General features: G+C 46.2%; 2 non-coding genes and 31 pseudogenes across 2 annotated transcripts; all 33 read left to right on the top strand.

Annotated features, from left to right (window-relative positions):
- The first annotated feature begins 401 nt into the window (after positions 1 to 401).
- On the top strand, positions 402 to 520 carry LOC140271954 (5S ribosomal RNA; annotated as a pseudogene).
- Positions 521 to 789: 269 nt separating this feature from the next.
- LOC140317017 (5S ribosomal RNA) lies at positions 790 to 908 on the top strand (annotated as a pseudogene).
- Positions 909 to 1,177: 269 nt separating this feature from the next.
- LOC140273539 (5S ribosomal RNA) lies at positions 1,178 to 1,296 on the top strand (annotated as a pseudogene).
- Positions 1,297 to 1,565: 269 nt separating this feature from the next.
- Positions 1,566 to 1,684, top strand: LOC140292839 (5S ribosomal RNA; annotated as a pseudogene).
- Positions 1,685 to 1,953: 269 nt separating this feature from the next.
- On the top strand, positions 1,954 to 2,072 carry LOC140300048 (5S ribosomal RNA; annotated as a pseudogene).
- A 269-nt stretch (positions 2,073 to 2,341) lies between these two features.
- Positions 2,342 to 2,460, top strand: LOC140273533 (5S ribosomal RNA; annotated as a pseudogene).
- Positions 2,461 to 2,729: 269 nt separating this feature from the next.
- On the top strand, positions 2,730 to 2,848 carry LOC140288741 (5S ribosomal RNA; annotated as a pseudogene).
- Positions 2,849 to 3,117: 269 nt separating this feature from the next.
- Positions 3,118 to 3,236, top strand: LOC140298828 (5S ribosomal RNA). Its single transcript, XR_011914432.1, has one exon. It is a non-coding gene; the product is annotated as a 5S ribosomal RNA (ribosomal RNA).
- A 270-nt stretch (positions 3,237 to 3,506) lies between these two features.
- LOC140290704 (5S ribosomal RNA) lies at positions 3,507 to 3,625 on the top strand (annotated as a pseudogene).
- A 269-nt stretch (positions 3,626 to 3,894) lies between these two features.
- Positions 3,895 to 4,013, top strand: LOC140294572 (5S ribosomal RNA; annotated as a pseudogene).
- A 269-nt stretch (positions 4,014 to 4,282) lies between these two features.
- Positions 4,283 to 4,401, top strand: LOC140274111 (5S ribosomal RNA; annotated as a pseudogene).
- Positions 4,402 to 4,670: 269 nt separating this feature from the next.
- On the top strand, positions 4,671 to 4,789 carry LOC140273527 (5S ribosomal RNA; annotated as a pseudogene).
- A 269-nt stretch (positions 4,790 to 5,058) lies between these two features.
- Positions 5,059 to 5,177, top strand: LOC140288740 (5S ribosomal RNA; annotated as a pseudogene).
- A 269-nt stretch (positions 5,178 to 5,446) lies between these two features.
- Positions 5,447 to 5,565, top strand: LOC140298827 (5S ribosomal RNA). Its single transcript, XR_011914431.1, has one exon. It is a non-coding gene; the product is annotated as a 5S ribosomal RNA (ribosomal RNA).
- A 270-nt stretch (positions 5,566 to 5,835) lies between these two features.
- LOC140290703 (5S ribosomal RNA) lies at positions 5,836 to 5,954 on the top strand (annotated as a pseudogene).
- A 269-nt stretch (positions 5,955 to 6,223) lies between these two features.
- On the top strand, positions 6,224 to 6,342 carry LOC140294571 (5S ribosomal RNA; annotated as a pseudogene).
- A 269-nt stretch (positions 6,343 to 6,611) lies between these two features.
- LOC140278568 (5S ribosomal RNA) lies at positions 6,612 to 6,730 on the top strand (annotated as a pseudogene).
- A 269-nt stretch (positions 6,731 to 6,999) lies between these two features.
- Positions 7,000 to 7,118, top strand: LOC140296021 (5S ribosomal RNA; annotated as a pseudogene).
- Positions 7,119 to 7,387: 269 nt separating this feature from the next.
- LOC140302675 (5S ribosomal RNA) lies at positions 7,388 to 7,506 on the top strand (annotated as a pseudogene).
- A 272-nt stretch (positions 7,507 to 7,778) lies between these two features.
- LOC140289455 (5S ribosomal RNA) lies at positions 7,779 to 7,897 on the top strand (annotated as a pseudogene).
- Positions 7,898 to 8,166: 269 nt separating this feature from the next.
- Positions 8,167 to 8,285, top strand: LOC140276031 (5S ribosomal RNA; annotated as a pseudogene).
- Positions 8,286 to 8,554: 269 nt separating this feature from the next.
- On the top strand, positions 8,555 to 8,673 carry LOC140277150 (5S ribosomal RNA; annotated as a pseudogene).
- A 272-nt stretch (positions 8,674 to 8,945) lies between these two features.
- LOC140311601 (5S ribosomal RNA) lies at positions 8,946 to 9,064 on the top strand (annotated as a pseudogene).
- A 269-nt stretch (positions 9,065 to 9,333) lies between these two features.
- On the top strand, positions 9,334 to 9,452 carry LOC140272987 (5S ribosomal RNA; annotated as a pseudogene).
- Positions 9,453 to 9,721: 269 nt separating this feature from the next.
- On the top strand, positions 9,722 to 9,840 carry LOC140296658 (5S ribosomal RNA; annotated as a pseudogene).
- A 272-nt stretch (positions 9,841 to 10,112) lies between these two features.
- On the top strand, positions 10,113 to 10,231 carry LOC140308045 (5S ribosomal RNA; annotated as a pseudogene).
- A 269-nt stretch (positions 10,232 to 10,500) lies between these two features.
- LOC140283663 (5S ribosomal RNA) lies at positions 10,501 to 10,624 on the top strand (annotated as a pseudogene).
- Positions 10,625 to 10,893: 269 nt separating this feature from the next.
- On the top strand, positions 10,894 to 11,012 carry LOC140284505 (5S ribosomal RNA; annotated as a pseudogene).
- Positions 11,013 to 11,281: 269 nt separating this feature from the next.
- LOC140288670 (5S ribosomal RNA) lies at positions 11,282 to 11,390 on the top strand (annotated as a pseudogene).
- Positions 11,391 to 11,662: 272 nt separating this feature from the next.
- Positions 11,663 to 11,781, top strand: LOC140271524 (5S ribosomal RNA; annotated as a pseudogene).
- Positions 11,782 to 12,050: 269 nt separating this feature from the next.
- LOC140276020 (5S ribosomal RNA) lies at positions 12,051 to 12,169 on the top strand (annotated as a pseudogene).
- A 269-nt stretch (positions 12,170 to 12,438) lies between these two features.
- On the top strand, positions 12,439 to 12,557 carry LOC140301188 (5S ribosomal RNA; annotated as a pseudogene).
- Positions 12,558 to 12,829: 272 nt separating this feature from the next.
- On the top strand, positions 12,830 to 12,948 carry LOC140293556 (5S ribosomal RNA; annotated as a pseudogene).
- Positions 12,949 to 13,118: the final 170 nt, after the last annotated feature.

Raw genomic sequence — 13,118 nt, 5'->3', positions numbered from 1 at the left:
CACAGAGATTGTTACTTACGGACAAACCACCCTGAATATGTCTGACCTTGTCTGATCTCGGAAGCCAAGGAGGGCTGGTTCTGGTTAGTACTTTGATGGGACACCGCTTGGGAATACCAGGTGATGTAATCTTTTTCTCTTCTCTCTACCACCTGCATGTATTTTGTTGCAACGTCTGATCGCCCTGTGACACATGAGGAAGTTGGTCATCTTCAGCTGCTGCTGCTTTGTTGGCAGACACGAAGTGATCTGAGAGTCTCATTTTCAGCTGGAGAGAATAATCACGTCAGGGAAGAAGATGTGTCCACTATTTATCAGCCTTTCTCTGCAATTATCTGGTTATATAGAGGAAACGTATGATTCCAGTACCTATACAATTTACATTTGTCAGAGACATTGTTGCTTACGGCCACACCACCCTGAATATGCCCGACCTCGTCTGATCTCGAAAGCCAAGCAGGGTTGTGCCTGGTTAGTACTTGGATGGGAGACCGCTTGGGATTATCAGGTGCTGTAAGCTTTTTCTCTTCTCTCAACCACCTGCATGTCTTTTGTTGCAACGTCTGATCACCCTGTGACACATGAGGAAGTTGGTCATCTTCATTTTCTGCTGCTTTGTTGGCAGACACGAAGTGATCTTAAAGTCTCATTTTCAGCTGGAGAAAATTATCACGTCAGGGAACAAGATGTGCCCACTACATATCAGCCTTTCTTGGCAATTATATGGTTGCATAGAGGAACCGTATGATTCCAGTACCTATATAATGCACATTTGTCACAAACATTGTTACTTACGGCCACACCACCCGGAATATGCCCAACCTTGTCTGATCTTGGAAGCCAAGCAGGGTGGGGCCTGGTTAGTACTTGGATGGGAGACCGCTTGGGAATACCAGGTGCTGTAAGCTTTTTCTCTTCTCTCAACCACCTGCATGTCTTTTGTTGCAACGTCTGATCACCCTGTGACACATGAGGAAGTTGGTCATCTTCAGCTGCTGCTGCTTTGTTGGCAGACACGAAGTGATCTTAGAGTCTCATTTTCAGCTGGAGAAAATTATCACGTCAGGGAACAAGATGTGCCCACTATATATCAGCCTTTTTCGGCAATTATCTTGTTACATAGAGGAACCATATGATTCCATTGCCTATATAATGCACATTTGTCACAGAGATTGTTGCTTACGGCCAAACCACCCTGAATATGTCTGACCTCGTTTGATCTCAGAAGCCAAGGAGGGTTGGGCCTGGTTAGTACTTTGATGAGAGACCGCTTGGGAATACCAGGTGCTGTAAGCTTTTTCTCTTCTCTCTACCACCTGCATGTCTTTTGTTGCAACGTCTGATCGCCCTGTGACACATGAGGAAGTTGGTCATCTTCAGCTGCTGCTGCTTTGTTGGCAGACACAAAGTGATCTGAGAGTCTCAGTTTCAGTTGCAGAGAATGATCACATCAGAGAAGATGATTTACCCGCTACACATCAGCTTTTCTCGGCAATTATCTGGTTGCATAGAGGAACCGTATGATTCCAGTACCTATATAATGCACATTTGTCAGAGACATTGCTGCTTACGGCCACACCACCCGGAACATGCCTGACCTCGTCTGATCTCGGAAGCCAAGCAGGGTTGGGCCTGGTTAGTACTTGGATGGGAGACCGCTTGGAATTATCAGGTGATGTAAGCTTTTTCTCTTCTCTCAACCACCTGCATGTCTTTTGTTGCAACGTCTGATCACCCTGTGACACATGAGGAAGTTGGTCATCTTCATTTTCTGCTACTTTGTTGGCAGACACGAAGTGATCTTAGAGTCTCATTTTCAGCTGGAGAAAATGATCACGTCAGGGAACAAGATGTGCCCACTACATATCAGCCTTTCTTGGCAATTATATGGTTGCATAGAGGAACCGTATGATTCCAGTACCTATATAATGCACATTTGTCACAAACATTGTTACTTACGGCCACACCACCCGGAATATGCCCAACCTCGTCTGATCTTGGAAGCCAAGCAGGGTGGGGCCTGGTTAGTACTTGGATGGGAGACCGCTTGGGAATACCAGGTGCTGTAAGCTTTTTCTCTTCTCTCAACCACCTGCATGTCTTTTGTTGCAACGTCTGATCACCCTGTGACACATGAGGAAGTTGGTCATCTTCAGCTGCTGCTGCTTTGTTGGCAGACACGAAGTGATCTTAGAGTCTCATTTTCAGCTGGAGAAAATTATCACGTCAGGGAACAAGATGTGCCCACTATATATCAGCCTTTTTCGGCAATTATCTTGTTACATAGAGGAACCATATGATTCCATTGCCTATATAATGCACATTTGTCACAGAGATTGTTGCTTACGGCCAAACCACCCTGAATATGTCTGACCTCGTTTGATCTCAGAAGCCAAGGAGGGTTGGGCCTGGTTAGTACTTTGATGAGAGACCGCTTGGGAATACCAGGTGCTGTAAGCTTTTTCTCTTCTCTCTACCACCTGCATGTCTTTTGTTGCAACGTCTGATCGCCCTGTGACACATGAGGAAGTTGGTCATCTTCAGCTGCTGCTGCTTTGTTGGCAGACACAAAGTGATCTGAGAGTCTCAGTTTCAGTTGCAGAGAATGATCACATCAGAGAAGATGATTTACCCGCTACACATCAGCTTTTCTCGGCAATTATCTGGTTGCATAGAGGAACCGTATGATTCCAGTACCTATATAATGCACATTTGTCAGAGACATTGCTGCTTACGGCCACACCACCCGGAACATGCCTGACCTCGTCTGATCTCGGAAGCCAAGCAGGGTTGGGCCTGGTTAGTACTTGGATGGGAGACCGCTTGGGATTATCAGGTGATGTAAGCTTTTTCTCTTCTCTCAACCACCTGCATGTCTTTTGTTGCAACGTCTGATCACCCTGTGACACATGAGGAAGTTGGTCATCTTCATTTTCTGCTACTTTGTTGGCAGACACGAAGTGATCTTAGAGTCTCATTTTCAGCTGGAGAAAATGATCACGTCAGGGAACAAGATGTGCCCACTACATATCAGCCTTTCTTGGCAATTATATGGTTGCATAGAGGAACCGTATGATTCCAGTACCTATATAATGCACATTTGTCACAGACATTGTTACTTACGGCCACACCACCCTGAATATGCCCAACCTCGTCTGATCTTGGAAGCCAAGCACGGTTGGGCCTGGTTAGTACTTGGATGGGAGACCGCTTGGGAATACCAGGTGCTGTAAGCTTTTTCTCTTCTCTCAACCACCTGCATGTCTTTTGTTGCAACGTCTGATCACCCTGTGACACATGAGGAAGTTGGTCATCTTCAGCTGCTGCTGCTTTGTTGGCAGACACGAAGTGATCTTAGAGTCTCATTTTCAGCTGGAGAAAATTATCACGTCAGGGAACAAGATGTGCCCAATATATATCAGCCTTTTTTTGGCAATTATCTTGTTACATAGAGGAACCATATGATTCCATTGCCTATATAATGCACATTTGTCACAGAGATTGTTGCTTACGGCCAAACCACCCTGAATATGTCTGACCTCGTCTGATCTCAGAAGCCAAGGAGGGTTGGGCCTGGTTAGTACTTTGATGAGAGACTGCTTGGGAATACCAGGTGCTGTAAGCGTTTTCTCTTCTCTCTACAACCTGCATGTCTTTTGTTGCAACGTCTGATCACCCTGTGACACATGAGGAAGTTGGTCATCTTCAGCTGCTGCTGCTTTGTTGGAAGACACGAAGTGATCTGAGAGTCTCAGTTTCAGCTGAAGAGAATAATCACGTCAGGGAAGAAGATGTGCCCACTACACATCAGCCTTTCTCAGCAATTATCTGGTTACATAGAGGAACCGTATGATTCCTGTACTAATATAATGCACTTTTGTCAGACACATTGTTGCTTACGGCCACACCACCCTGAACATACCCGCCCTCGTCTGATCTCGGAAGCCAAGCAGCGTTGAGCCTGCTTAGTACTTGGATGGGAGACTGCTTGGGAATACCAGGTGCTGTAAGTGTTTTCTCTTCTCTCTACAACCTGCATGTCTTTTGTTGCAACATCTGATCACCCTGTGACACATGAGGAAGTTGGTCATCTTCAGCTGCTCCTGCTTTGTTGGCTGACACAAAGTGATCTGAGAGTCTCAGTTTCAGTTGCAGAGAATGATCACATCAGAGAAGATGATTTGCCCGCTACACATCAGCCTTTCTCGGCAATTATCTGGTTGCATAGAGGAACCGTATGATTCCAGTACCTATATAATGCACATTTGTCACAGACATTGTTACTTACGGCCACACCACCCTGAATATGCCCGACCTCGTCTGATCTCAGAACCCAAGCAGGGTTGGGCCTTGTTAGTACTTGGATGGGAGACCGCTTGGGAATACCAGGTGCTGTAAGCTTTTTCTCTTCTCTCAACCACCTGCATGTCTTTTGTTGCAACGTCTGATCACCCTGTGACACATGAGGAAGTTGGTCATCTTCAGCTGCTGCTGCTTTGTTGGCAGACACGAAGTGATCTTAGAGTCTCATTTTCAGCTGGAGAAAATTATCACGTCAGGGAACAAGATGTGCCCACTATATATCAGCCTTTTTCGGCAATTATCTTGTTACATAGAGGAACCATATGATTCCATTGCCTATATAATGCACATTTGTCACAGAGATTGTTGCTTACGGCCAAACCACCCTGAATATGTCTGACCTCGTTTGATCTCAGAAGCCAAGGAGGGTTGGGCCTGGTTAGTACTTTGATGAGAGACCGCTTGGGAATACCAGGTGCTGTAAGCTTTTTCTCTTCTCTCTACCACCTGCATGTCTTTTGTTGCAACGTCTGATCGCCCTGTGACACATGAGGAAGTTGGTCATCTTCAGCTGCTGCTGCTTTGTTGGCAGACACAAAGTGATCTGAGAGTCTCAGTTTCAGTTGCAGAGAATGATCACATCAGAGAAGATGATTTACCCGCTACACATCAGCTTTTCTCGGCAATTATCTGGTTGCATAGAGGAACCGTATGATTCCAGTACCTATATAATGCACATTTGTCAGAGACATTGCTGCTTACGGCCACACCACCCGGAACATGCCTGACCTCGTCTGATCTCGGAAGCCAAGCAGGGTTGGGCCTGGTTAGTACTTGGATGGGAGACCGCTTGGGATTATCAGGTGATGTAAGCTTTTTCTCTTCTCTCAACCACCTGCATGTCTTTTGTTGCAACGTCTGATCACCCTGTGACACATGAGGAAGTTGGTCATCTTCATTTTCTGCTGCTTTGTTGGCAGACACGAAGTGATCTTAGAGTCTCATTTTCAGCTGGAGAAAATGATCACGTCAGGGAACAAGATGTGCCCACTACATATCAGCCTTTCTTGGCAATTATATGGTTGCATAGAGGAACCGTATGATTCCAGTACCTATATAATGCACATTTGTCACAGACGTTGTTACTTACGGCCACACCACCCTGAATATGCCCAACCTCGTCTGATCTTGGAAGCCAAGCACGGTTGGGCCTGGTTAGTACTTGGATGGGAGACCGCTTGGGAATACCAGGTGCTGTAAGCTTTTTCTCTTCTCTCAACCACCTGCATGTCTTTTGTTGCAACGTCTGATCACCCTGTGACACATGAGGAAGTTGGTCATCTTCAGCTGCTGCTGCTTTGTTGGCAGACACGAAGTGATCTTAGAGTCTCATTTTCAGCTGGAGAAAATTATCACGTCAGGGAACAAGATGTGCCCACTATATATCAGCCTTTTTTTGGCAATTATCTTGTTACATAGAGGAACCATATGATTCCATTGCCTATATAATGCACATTTGTCACAGAGATTGTTGCTTACGGCCAAACCACCCTGAATATGTCTGACCTCGTCTGATCTCAGAAGCCAAGGAGGGTTGGGCCTGGTTAGTACTTTGATGAGAGACTGCTTGGGAATACCAGGTGCTGTAAGCGTTTTCTCTTCTCTCTACAACCTGCATGTCTTTTGTTGCAACGTCTGATCACCCTGTGACACATGAGGAAGTTGGTCATCTTCAGCTGCTGCTGCTTTGTTGGAAGACACGAAGTGATCTGAGAGTCTCAGTTTCAGCTGAAGAGAATAATCACGTCAGGGAAGAAGATGTGCCCACTACACATCAGCCTTTCTCAGCAATTATCTGGTTACATAGAGGAACCGTATGATTCCTGTACTAATATAATGCACTTTTGTCAGACACATTGTTGCTTACGGCCACACCACCCTGAACATACCCGCCCTCGTCTGATCTCGGAAGCCAAGCAGCGTTGAGCCTGCTTAGTACTTGGATGGGAGACTGCTTGGGAATACCAGGTGCTGTAAGTGTTTTCTCTTCTCTCTACAACCTGCATGTCTTTTGTTGCAACATCTGATCACCCTGTGACACATGAGGAAGTTGGTCATCTTCAGCTGCTCCTGCTTTGTTGGCTGACACAAAGTGATCTGAGAGTCTCACTTTCAGTTGCAGAGAATGATCACATCAGAGAAGATGATTTGCCCGCTACACATCAGCCTTTCTCGGCAATTATCTGGTTGCATAGAGGAACCGTATGATTCCAGTACCTATATAATGCACATTTGTCAGAGACATTGTTGCTTACGGCCACACCACCCTGAATAAGCCAGACCTCGTCTGATCTCGGAAGCCAAGCAGGGTTGGGCCTGGTTTGTACTTGGATGGAAGACCTCTTCGGAATACCAGGTGTTGTAAGCTTTTTCTCTTCTCTCTACCACCTGCATGTCTTTTGTTGCAACGTCTGATCACCCTGTGACACGTGAAGAAGTTGGTCATCTTCAGCTGCTGCTGCTTTGTTGATAGACACAAGGTGATCTGAGAGTCTCAGTTTCAGCTGAAGAGAATAATCACATCAAGGAGGAAGATGAACCCACTACAAGTCAGCCTTTTTCGGCAATTATCTGGTTACACAGAGGAAGTGTATGATTCCAGTACCTATATAATGCACATTTGTCACCGATATAGTTGCTTACGGCCACACCACCCTGAATAAGCCCGACCTCGTCTGATCTCGGAAGCCAAGCAGGGTTGCGCCTGGTTAGTGCTTGAATAGTAGACCGCTTGGGAATACCAGGTGCCTTAAGCTTTTTATCTTCTCTCTACCACCTGCATGTCTTTTGTTGCAACGTCTGATCACCCTGTGACACATGAGGAAGTTGGTCATCTTCAGCTTCTGCTGCTTTGTTGGCAGACACGAAGTGATCTGAGAGTCTCAGTTTCAGCTGAAGAGAATGATCACATCAGAGAAGATGATATGCCCGCTACACATCAGCCTTTCTCGGCAATTATCTGGTTGCATAGAGGAACCGTATGATTCCAGTACCTATATAATGCACATTTGTCAGAGACATTGTTGCTTATGGCCACACCACCCTGAACATGCCCGACCTCATCTGATCTCGGAAGCCAAGCAGGGTTGAGCCTGCTTAGTACTTGGATGGGAGACTGCTTGGGAATACCAGGTGCTGTAAGCTTCTTCTCTTCTCTCTACCACCTGCATGTCTTTTCTTGCAACGTCTGATCATCCTGTGACACATGAGGAAGTTGGTCATCTTCAGCAGCTGCTGCTTCTTTGTTGTTAGACACGAAGTGATCTGAGAGTCTCAGTTTCAGCTGCAGAGAATAATCACATCAGGGAAGAAGATGTGCCCACTACAAGTCAGCCTTTCTCTGCAATTATCTGGTTACATAGAAGAAGTGTATGATTCCAGTACCTATATAATGCACATTTGTCACAGCTATTGTTGCTTACGGCCGCACCACCCTGAATATGCCCGACCTCGTCTGATCTTGGAAGCCAAGGAGGGTTGGGCGTGGTTAGTACTTGGATGGAAGACCTCTTGGGAATACCAGGTGCTGTAAGCTTTTTCTCTTCTCTCTACCACCTGCATGTCTTTTGTTGCAACGTCTGATCACCCTGTGACACATGAGGAAGTTGGTCATCTTCAGCTGCTGCTGCTTTGTTGGCTGACACGAAGTGATCTGAGAGTCTCAGTTTCAGTTGCAGAGAATGATCACATCAGAGAAGATGATATGCCCGCTACACATCAGCCTTTCTCTGCAATTATCTGGGTGCATAGAGGAACCGTATGATTCCAGTACCTATATAATGCACATTTGTCAGAGACATTGTTGCTTACGGCCACACAACCCTGAACATGCCCGACCTCGTCTGATCTCGGAAGCCAAGCAGGGTTGGGCCTGGTTTGTACTTGGATGGAAGACCTCTTCGGAATACCAGGTGTTGTAAGCTTTTTCTCTTCTCTCTACCACCTGCATGTCTTTTGTTGCAATGTCTGATCACCCTGTGACACATGAGGAAGTTGGTCATCTTCAGCTGCTGCTGCTTTGTTGGCAGACACAAAGTGATCTGAGAGTCTCAGTTTCAGCTCGAGAGAATAATCACGTCAGGGAAGAAGATGTGCCCACTACTTATCAGCCTTTCTCGGCAATTATCTGGTTGCATAGAGGAACCGTATGATTCCAGTACCTATATAATGCACATTTGTAAGAGACATTGTTGCTTACGGCCACACCACCCTGAACATGCCCGACCTCGTCTGATCTCGGAAGCCAAGCAGGGTTGAGCCTGCTTATTACTTGGATGGGAGACTACTTGGGAATACCAGGTGCTGTAAGCTTCTTCTCTTCTCTCTACCACCTGCATGTCTTTTGTTGCAACGTCTGATCATCCTGTGACACATGAGGAAGTTGGTCATCTTCAGCAGCTGCTGCTTCTTTGTTGTTAGACACGAAGTGATCTGAGAGTCTCAGTTTCAGCTGCAGAGAATAATCACATCAGGGAAGAAGATTTGCCCACTACAAGTCAGCCTTTCTCTGCAATTATCTGGTTACATAGAAGAAGTGTATGATTCCAGTACCTATATAATGCACATTTGTCACAGCTATTGTTGCTTACGGCCGCACCACCCTGAATATGCCCGACCTCGTCTGATCTTGGAAGCCAAGGAGGGTTGGGCCTGGTTAGTACTTGGATGGAAGACCTCTTGGGAATACCAGGTGCTGTAAGCTTTTTCTCTTCTCTCTACCACCTGCATGTCTTTTGTTGCAACGTCTGATCACCCTGTGACACATGAGGAAGTTGGTCATCTTCAGCTGCTGCTGCTTTGTTGGCAGACACGAAGTGATCTGAGAGTCTCAGTTTCAGCTGCAGAGAATGATCACATCAGGGAAGAAGATGTGCCCATAACAAGTGAGCCTTTCTCGGAAATTATCTGGTTACATAGAGGAAGTGTATGATTCCAGTACTTATATAATGCACATTTGTCACAGACATTGTTACTTTCGGCCACACCACCCTGAATATGCCCGACCTCGTCTGATCTCGGAAGCTAAGGAGGGTTGGGCCTGGTTAGTACTTCAATGGGAGACTGCTTGGGAATACCAGGTGCTGTAAGCGTTTTCTCTTCTCTCTACAACCTGCATGTCTTTTGTTGCAACGTCTGATCACCCTGTGACACATGAGGAAGTTGGTCATCTTCAGCTGCTGCTGCTTTGTTGGAAGACACGAAGTGATCTGAGAGTCTCAGTTTCAGCTGAAGAGAATAATCACGTCAGGGAAGATGATGTGCCCACTACACATCAGCCTTTCTCAGCAATTATCTGGTTACATAGAGGAACCGTATGATTCCTGTACTTATATAATGCACATTTGTCACAGACATTGTTGCTTACGGCCACACCACCCTCAATATGCCTGACCTCGTCTGATCTCGGAAGCCAAGCAGGGTTGGTTCTGGTTAGTACTTGGGTGGGAGACTGCTTGAAAATACCATTTGCTGTAAGCTTTTTCTCTTCTCTCTACAACCTGCATGTCTTTTGTTGCAACGTCTGATCACCCTGTGACACATGAGGAAGTTGATCATCTTCAGCTGCTGCTGCTGCTTTGTTGGCAGACATGAAGTGATCTGAGAGTCTCAGTTTCAGCTCCAGAGAATAATCACATCAAGGAGGAAGATGTGCCCACTAAGAGTCAGCCTTTCTCGGCAATTATCTGGTTACATAGAGGAAGTGTATGATTCCAGTACCTATATAATACACATTTGTACCAGATATTGTTGCTTACAGCCACACCACCCTGAATAAGCTCGACCTCGTCTGATCTCGGAAGCCAAGCAGGGTTGGGCCTGGTTAGTTCTTGAATGGGAGACCGCTTGCGAATACCAGGTGCTGTAAGCTTTTTCTCTTCTCTCTACAACCTGCATGTCTTTTGTTGCAATGTCTGATCACCCTGTGACACATGAGGAAGTTGGTCATCTTCAGCTTCTGCTGCTTTGTTGGCAGACACGAAGTGATCTGAGAGTCTCAGTTTCAGCTGAAGAGAATGATCACATCAAGAAGGAAGATGTGCCCACTAAGAGTCAGCCTTTCTCGGCAATTATCTGGTTACATAGAGGAAGTGTATGATTCCAGTACCTATATAATACACATTTGTCACAGAGATTGTCGCTTACGGCCACACCACCCTGAATATAATATGCCCGACCTCGTCTGATCTCGGAAGCCAAGCAGGGTTGTGCTTGGTTAGTACTTGGGTGGGAGACTGCTTGGGAATACCAGGTGCTGTAAGCTTTTTCTCTTCTCTCTACCACCTGCATGTCTTTTGTTGAAACGTCTGATCACCCTGTGACACATGACGAAGTTGGTCATCTTCAGCTGCTGCTGCTTTGTTGGCAGACACAAAGTGATCTGAGAGTCTCAGTTTCAGCTGCAGAGAATAATCACATCAGGGAAGAAGATGTGCCCACTACAAGTTAGCCTTTCTCGGCAATTATCTGGTTACATAGAGGAACTGTATTATTCCAGTACCTATATAATGCACATTTGTCACAGACATTGTTGCTTACGGCCACACCACCCTGAACATGCCCGACCTCGTCTGATCTTGGAAGCCAAGCAGGGTTGGGCCTTGTTAGTACTTGAATGGGAGACAGCTTGGGAATACCAGGTGCTGTAAGCTTTTTCTCTTCTCTCAACCACCTGCATGTCTTTTGTTGCAACGTCTGATCACCCTGTGACACATGAGGAAGTTGGTCATCTTCAGCTGCTGCTGCTTTGTTGGCAGACATGAAGTGATCTGAGAGTCTCAGTTTCAGTGCTAGAGAATGATCACATCAGAGAAGATGATTTACCCGCTACACATCAGCCTTTCTCGGCAATTATCTGGTTCTATAGAGGAACCGTATGATTCCAGTACCTATATAATGCACATTTGTCAGAGACATTGCTGCTTACGGCCACACCACCCGGAACATGCCTGATCTCGGAAGCCAAGCAGGGTTGGGCCTGGTTAGTACTTGGATGGGAGACCACTTGGGAATACCAGGTGCTGTAAGCTTCTTCTCTACTCTCTACCACCTTCATGTCTTTTGTGGCAACGTCTGATCCTCCTGTGACACATGAGGAAGTTGGTCATCTTCAGCTGCTGCTGCTTCTTTGTTGGCAGACACGAAGTGATCTGAGAGTCTCAATTTCAGCTGCAGAGAATGATCACATCAGGTAAGAAGATGTGCCCACTACAAGTCAGCCTTTCTCGGCAATTATCTGGTTACGTAGAGGAAGTGTATGATTCCAGTACCTATATAATGCACATTTGTCACATATATTGTTGCTTACGGCCACACCACCCTGAATAAGCCCGACCTCGTCTGATCTTGGAAGTCAAGCAGGTTTGGGCCTGGTTAGTACTTGGATGGGAGACTGCTTGGGAATACCAGGTGCTATAAGCTTTTTCTCTTCTCTCTACCACCTGCATGTCTTTTGTTGCAACGTCTGATCACCCTGTGACACATGAGGAAGTTGGTCATCTTCAGCTGCTGCTGCTTCGTTGGCAGACACAAAGTGATCTGAGAGTCTCAGTTTCAGCTGGAGAGAATTATCACGTCAGGGAAGAAGATGTGCCCACTACATATCAGCCTTTCTCGGCAATTATCTGGTTACATAGAGGAAGTGTATGAGTCCATTGCCTATATAATGCACATTTGTCACGGAGATTGTTGCTTACGGCCACACAACCCTGAACATGCCCGACCTCGTCTGATCTCGGAAGCCAAGCAGGGTTGGGCCTGGTTTGTACTTGGATGGAAGACCTCTTCGGAATACCAGGTGTTGTAAGCTTTTTCTCTTCTCTCTACCACCTGCATGTCTTTTGTTGCAATGTCTGATCACCCTGTGACACATGAGGAAGTTGGTCATCTTCAGCTTCTGCTGCTTTGTTGGCAGACACAAAGTGATCTGAGAGTCTCAGTTTCAGCTCGAGAGAATAATCACGTCAGGGAAGAAGATGTGCCCACTACTTATCAGCCTTTCTCGGCAATTATCTGGTTGCATAGAGGAACCGTATGATTCCAGTACCTATATAATGCACATTTGTCAGAGACATTGTTGCTTACGGCCACACCACCCTGAACATGCCCGACCTCGTCTGATCTCGGAAGCCAAGCAGGGTTGAGCCTGCTTAGTACTTGGATGGGAGACTACTTGGGAATACCAGGTGCTGTAAGCTTCTTCTCTTCTCTCTACCACCTGCATGTCTTTTGTTGCAACGTCTGATCATCCTGTGACACATGAGGAAGTTGGTCATCTTCAGCAGCTGCTGCTTCTTTGTTGTTAGACACGAAGTGATCTGAGAGTCTCAGTTTCAGCTGCAGAGAATAATCACATCAGGGAAGAAGATGTGCCCACTACAAGTCAGCCTTTCTCTGCAATTATCTGGTTACATAGAAGAAGTGTATGATTCCAGTACCTATATAATGCACATTTGTCACAGCTATTGTTGCTTACGGCCGCACCACCCTGAATATGCCCGACCTCGTCTGATCTTGGAAGCCAAGGAGTTTTGGGCCTGGTTAGTACTTGGATGGAAGACCTCTTGGGAATACCAGGTGCTGTAAGCTTTTTCTCTTCTCTCTACCACCTGCATGTCTTTTGTTGCAACGTCTGATCACCCTGTGACACATGAGGAAGTTGGTCATCTTCAGCTGCTGCTGCTTTGTTGGCAGACACGAAGTGATCTGAGAGTCTCAGTTTCAGCTGCAGAGAATGATCACATCAGGGAAGAAGATGT

Source organism: Leuresthes tenuis, unplaced genomic scaffold, assembly GCF_036924035.1.
Source record: "Leuresthes tenuis unplaced genomic scaffold, fLeuTen1.0.hap1 SCAF_1, whole genome shotgun sequence".
NCBI lineage: Eukaryota > Metazoa > Chordata > Actinopteri > Atheriniformes > Atherinopsidae > Leuresthes > Leuresthes tenuis.
Note: the sequence above shows the minus strand (reverse complement) of the source record. Positions and strands in the feature narration are given on the sequence as shown.